Source organism: Crocuta crocuta, unplaced genomic scaffold, assembly GCF_008692635.1.
Source record: "Crocuta crocuta isolate KB4526 unplaced genomic scaffold, BGI_CrCroc_1.0 scaffold121, whole genome shotgun sequence".
Taxonomy (NCBI): Eukaryota; Metazoa; Chordata; class Mammalia; order Carnivora; family Hyaenidae; genus Crocuta; species Crocuta crocuta.
Genome location: NW_027528608.1, coordinates 727,487 through 733,547, shown reverse-complemented (window position 1 = coordinate 733,547; position 6,061 = coordinate 727,487). Strand labels below are relative to the sequence as shown.

General features: G+C 55.5%; 1 long non-coding RNA gene across 1 annotated transcript; it reads right to left on the bottom strand.

The window, feature by feature from the left end:
- Positions 1–206: 206 nt before the first annotated feature.
- On the bottom strand, positions 207–2,675 carry LOC144223879 (uncharacterized). Its single transcript, XR_013332854.1, has 4 exons — positions 2,436–2,675; positions 2,023–2,142; positions 1,471–1,644; positions 207–622 (listed from the first exon to the last, which is right to left on the bottom strand). It is a non-coding gene; the product is annotated as an uncharacterized LOC144223879 (long non-coding RNA).
- Positions 2,676–6,061: the final 3,386 nt, after the last annotated feature.

Genomic DNA, 6,061 nt, shown 5'->3' with positions numbered 1-6,061 from the left:
AGGGCTAAGCAGCACATCCTTGGCACTTGGTGAAGGCACTCCTGGAACATTGAGACTGGGGCGAGGCACTTAGGTTGACCTTTGGTATACTGCCTTCTTTCCGTCCGCACGATGGGAACGAGACCCCTTGCTCATCGGCTGCCGTGATGCTGTGGGGGGCCCACGCCATGTGCTCGGAACGTAATTGGAAAAGGCACAAGGGACAGTGAAGGTGTTATTACTATTATTATTGACCATAAAATACTCGACAAATGATGGCAGATCTGCGGGCAAGGAGGAGTCTTCCTTCCTGGGGAGAGATTTCAGGGCTGGTTTAAGATTCTTTTGGAGCCATGTGACCCAGCAGAGGGAGCAGGCTGTGTGGAGGCCTTGAGGAGCAGAGCTGTTGGGGCTGGGAAGTCTTTGATTACCTACATCTGCTTTTATGGAAACTTCTGGGAGCTACGGAGGGGAGAGGGAAGTATAAACAGCGTGGAGTCAGTGGCCTCCTCGCCAGATTGTTGATGGGGAATCGCCCGCGAAGGCCTGGCCTTCAATTTGCAGCAGGAGTTATTAAATGATACGAGCGCAGAGAGCCGGATGGGGCCACAGGAGAGGAATCAGGGCTTTATGCCCCTCGGTTCTGTGCAGCAAAAGAAAATAACCCCGTTAAGTGTGAATTAATTGGCTCTGGTAATTGGTGCGTGGCGCTGCCTCTGGCCTCCTGGCGGGCTTGGGGGGAATCGGGACCTGTCCACGGTGGAAGCCGTAGGGCCCGCGAGCTGCGTGAGAGTCCACGCAGGCCCACGCTGCCAATGAGCTGCTGCCTGCTGCTCCACACCCAGGCAGCTGGAAGGGGCACTCACTTCTGGCGGGTGTGCAGGTGAATCTGCAACCGCTCAGAACTGCCTGTATGGCACTCAGCTTCTTGCCCATCAGCTGGGGGCCACCATCCTTTTGTTTTCGCTGGCATCTCGTTGCTACAGGACACACACACACACACACACACACACACACACACACACCACTGTTCAGCTCCAGAGAGGCTCTCTGAGGCGAGCTGATGGGGTCTGTCCAGTGGCCTGTCCAGTGGCCTGATAACTCTAGTCATAGCTATTACACATAGTTGTGCATGTTGTGCACTATACAATCTGGCCCATGCTGCATTCCATTTACCATGCCCTGCACCCTGGGACTGGACTCACTCAGGGAGGCACCTTTTCCAAAGGGCACCACGCCAGCTATCAGAGATGTGCTTCTGGTGCTCTGGCCCGACCATACTCCCCACAAAGCAGCCACACCTTGTGATAGCCCCTGCTGGCACACACCACACTCCCTTCTGTGGTGCTCCTTGCCTCCCTGCGCACTGGAGTAGTGCCCCCCCTTTGAAGCCTGTACAAGCTGCACCTCCCTCCAGGCTGTTTCTGTTGCATTTTCCTGTTGCTCCCTGCCTTCCTTTTGGAAAGGGTACCCCGTCTCCCCCAACCTCACCTCTGCTCACACACTTTCTCTTTTTGGGGAACTGCTCCTCCCGTGAGTCTGGCAGAGGCCGCAGCCACCTTCCCCGCCCGTGCCTGACCCTGCAGCCGTTGATTGGTCCCAGGTGGGTGCATGACCCGAGCCAGGCCGCTCAGAGCTGTTCTCCAGGCTATTCTGAACCCGCAGCTGGAAAGAGAGATTTGGTCCTTTGGTGAGAGTTAAGGATATAGAGCCTCCAGGGACCTTGCTTCCTTCCCTCGTGGAGGAGGCCAGCCTTAGAGAATTACAGAAATGCAGACATGCAGTCCTGGTCCCTCAGGCTGCGCCCTGGAAACTTCTCCTCTGCTGAGGGGCTGTTACTGGACACATAGGGGCTAAGCATTGCCCTCTCAGGCTCTGGAAATCATGCCTATGTGAGGAGGGTGGGCAGCCCAGGATCCTGAAAGGGCCGTGCCGGGAAGTTGGGTCAAGGGTGTAACAGAGCCCCTGCTCTCCCACCCAGACAGCCCTCAGTGCCCCACCTCCCCCTCCTTCCCCTTCAGATGGGCACAGACAAAAACAAACCATTGAAAAGAGCACATGGAATCTTCTAGAGAATTCCAGGTCTGTTGTCAGCCCTTCTCAGCCATGTATCCAAGGGCCCGGCTGGAGCAGGCATGTGGGCAGGGCCTCTGGGCTGTGGACCTGTGAGGATTGTCCATGGGGTTGTGGGCCTGTCCCCTATGCTTCCAACATGGGGACCCCTTGGGGTCAGTGGGACCTCAGCCTCTCTGCTCTCTGATCTGTTTTCCAGGAGAGAGTGGCAGGAGCAGTGCTCTGGGCGCCATAGATGTTGGTGATGCCCGCCCTGTAGGTGTCCAGGTAATGACCGAGAAGCCTGAGGTGCTGAGAGGCTCAGGCCTCTAGAGCTAGACCAAGGTGGGGTCAAGTGACGGTTCGGCCACCTGTGGCTGCGTGAGCTCACGCAAATCACTTACCTCTCGCAGCCTCAGGGTCCCTCTGACAATTGGGCTCAGTCAGGAGGCAGCAAGCTAATGTGGGAGACTGGCAGCCCCTCACGCATGCCGTCCTCTCCTTCACGAGGCAGCCGCTGTTCTTGTGGCTCTTGGCCCGTTCCGACCAGATGCACCCTCCACTTGCCCAACAAAATGCCGCAAGCCAGAGAGGTGGCAGCCCGAGGTACTGGCCAGACAGCGCCTGGCACGGGAAGCCCTCGAGGGCACCCGCCCCTCACCTAGGAGCCACAGGAGGACAAGGCGACATCTGCCCTCCCTGCTTGTACGCTGGGAGGCAGCCCCCAGCGACACCCCGCCTCCGCCCTGTGCAGGCAGAATTAGATGCAGCCTGCGGAAATTATAGGCTGAGCAATATGTTGAAAAGTGTCCAATTGTGTCTACAATGTAGCAGATGTCTGCATTGCCTCACGCAGAAGTGGTGTCAGAACTTTGCTCTGTGGCAGCGGGAGCCTGTGAGGAGTCCCATGTGTTTCAAAAGCCTGCAAACCAGAGGGCTTCCCACCAGACACCCAGACACCCATTCGCCCACTGCAGAGTCTTGGCACCTCAGAGCCTGAAGGGCTCTCTCCCCAGCTGACCATCCTTCACCAGACACTCACAGTTCTTAGGATAAAATCCAACTCCCTTCCAGGGCTCCGGCGGCCCCTCCCTCCTGCTCCCCTGGACTCCCATACTCCAGCCACTCCAAACTTTTGCCTTCCAGAACCTGCCACACTCATCTCTACTGAAGGGTCTTTGCATCTGCTGTTTCCTGTCAGGAGAGCTCGTCCCCCAGGCATTGACATGACAATCTCTTTCTCCCTGTAAGAGCCTTTCCTGACCTCACCCCAGTCACTCTCTGTTTTCATCAGCTCACTTTTTTTCCACCTGCTTCCCATGCTTTATTTATGCGTTGGCCACCTGTATCCTTGCAGCCAGATGTGGCTTCTGTGACAGCAAGGGCTGAGTGTGCCCTCAGACCCCCACCTGAGTAGCTGTCCCCTGAGTGGAGGGGGACCAAGCCTCAGCTACTCCCACCCTCAGACAGAGACATGTCTCTGGCATCTCTGATGGGGCAGCCTGTATCCTCTACAGATTCCTTCCTGTACCACCTGCTTGCTGACTCTTGGTAGAGCCCATGACATTGTTCAGCAGCTCTGATCTGAGCAGGTGCAGCTTTCTCTCTGCCCCTACGACCAGCTGGCCCTGCAGACCCCTGTCCTCTACTCTAAAAGAGACCCTCAGCTCGGCAGAGACACAGACACAGGCAGGGAGCGGGCATAGTTTAGCCCTGCTGCTCCCGGGTAATGTCCATTTGAGAAACACCTTCCCACTTTCAGTCTAAGTGGTTCCAGTGGGGCTTTTCCCATGGCCCGCCCCAGTTTCAAGGTGTCCCTGTGGTGTAGGCCTTGCTAGTCAGAGATTTCCTTTCCGCTGGATATAAGGTCAGCCCTGGAATGGTCATATGATGCAAGCTAAGACCAATGAGGGCTTTTATTAGCACTATCGGTATATAATTGCCATTGTCATAAGTGTTGCTCTGGAGACGGGTGGAGTTTTGATGACAGCCCTAAGGGGAGATCTGAGTGGCTGGGTATGGGGGCATGTCAGGGAAGGCTTCCAGTGGAGGTGGGCTTTGATCTGATGCCTGAAGGATATGCAGGAACTGCCTAGGAGAAGAGGAAGGGGAGTGAAGAGAATCCAGACAACAGAGAGAACAATGTGTGCAAAGGCCCTGTGGCAGGTGTGAGCATATTCTAGAAACTAAAGGTGGTATGGCTAGGGTGTAGAGCATGGGAGGTAAGTATAAGGAAAGCCTGATGGTTGGGTGAGTCTGGACTCTGCAGAGCCTTGTAAGCTGGTCTCTGGAAAGGCCCTGAGGTTTTAAGTGTGTGTGTGTGGAGGGTAGAGGAGTTGTGTCTGGCTGGCTCCTGTGTGTATATAGCTGCTATGTGAAGATTCTTCTAAACTTCAACCTTCAAAGGGGGCAGACCAAGTCTGTTGTGGCCCTGAGAGTTCTTCTAGAAGCCTTGACTACCCAATGAGACCACTGACCAAAAGCTTCCTCTCTGGCTCCGCCCCATCCTGCCGTCTCTCAGTCCCCTCCCCTCATCCAGTCAGCAGAAGCAAAGGTGTCAGCCAGCTGGGCTCTCCACTGAGGGTCTGGGAGAGGGCCCTGGACAGAGCTGGGATGGCACACTCCTTCCCACTGCACACACCTCCACCAGGCACACCCAACGCGCTCTGGGTTGCGGCTTCCACGTCCATCAGATGGGAAGTAATCCCACTGGCCATCCTTACTCAGACCTGGGAGGCCCAGGCCCAGGGGAAGAACAAGGCTGGAATATATGTGTAGGTGCATTGAACTTCTCCTAAAGTAAGAGAGGGAGACGTGGAGGGTAGCTGTAAGAATGACAGTGCTGAGGCTGTGCTGATGCGGGGGCGGGGAGGGGGTACAGGGGAGAGACAAACCTGGGCTGCCCCAAGGAGGAGGCCCACAGGGCACAGGCTGTGAGGGGCAGCCCTGGGGCACTCTTCAGAAACCTCAACAAAGAGGCCACCCTTGTGAGTGTGTTACTTAACCAGGGTCACATGGTTCTCGGTCTTGATTCTGAGTGGCTTTCAGCCCCTTGCAGGGGTCCTCGGGCTGAGAACGCCTTAGACTCATTGGGTGCAAGGGGATTTCATATGGGAAGAGAGAAGAAAGGCTCCAGCCCATTCCTGCAGTAGTGCAGGGAGACATATGGTCTCTTCCTGACGCATCCCGGGGATGAATTTCCTGAGGCTGCTGTAACAAATTACCACAAACGTGGTGGCCTGAGGACGACAGATTTTCTCTGTCACGCTTGTGGAGGTTATCAGCCCCAAATCAAGGTGTCACAGAGGGGCCACACTCCCTCTGAAGGCTCTTTGGGGGAGATCCTTCCTTGCCTCTTCCAGCTTCTGTTGGCTCCCCCAAATCTTTGGCTTGTAGCTACATGATTTCAATTTCTGCCCCTACCTTCTTCCCCACATGTGTCTCTGTGTCTCTCTCCCATCTCCCTCTCCTTATAGGGACACCAGTCACTGGATTTAGGACCCACCCTACTCCAGGACGACTTTGGCTCAACTTCATTACATCTGCAAAGACCCTACTTCCAAATAAGGTCACATTCACAGATATTGGGGTTGGGACTTCAGTACATCTTTTGGGGGGGGGAGGCACAATTCAACTCATAATATCCCCATCCAGAAACCTTCTGGGGGGAGGTTGGCTCAACCTCAGTCTTTACTGAGTGAAGCCATTATTGCCTTTGAAACAAGCAGAATCTACCAGAACTGGAAAAGCCCTACCTGTGAGGCAGCATCCGCACCTCCTGATGCCTGTGAGAGGAGCATTCTCCCGCGTGTGCAAGGAGGTGTCAGGGTTGGGCACTGAGGCAGGCTCACACCCACAGACAGTGCAAGTCCATGCAGACACACTCTGAGCCCCCGTGTGCAGGGTCAGAAGGAGCAGACCCACACCTCCTGCCTGGAGAGTAGGAGGAGAACAGAGTACAGGATTCACTGTAAATGTGATTCTGTTCCCTGGACACATGCTTATGTGGGCACATGGAAAATAGGGCTGG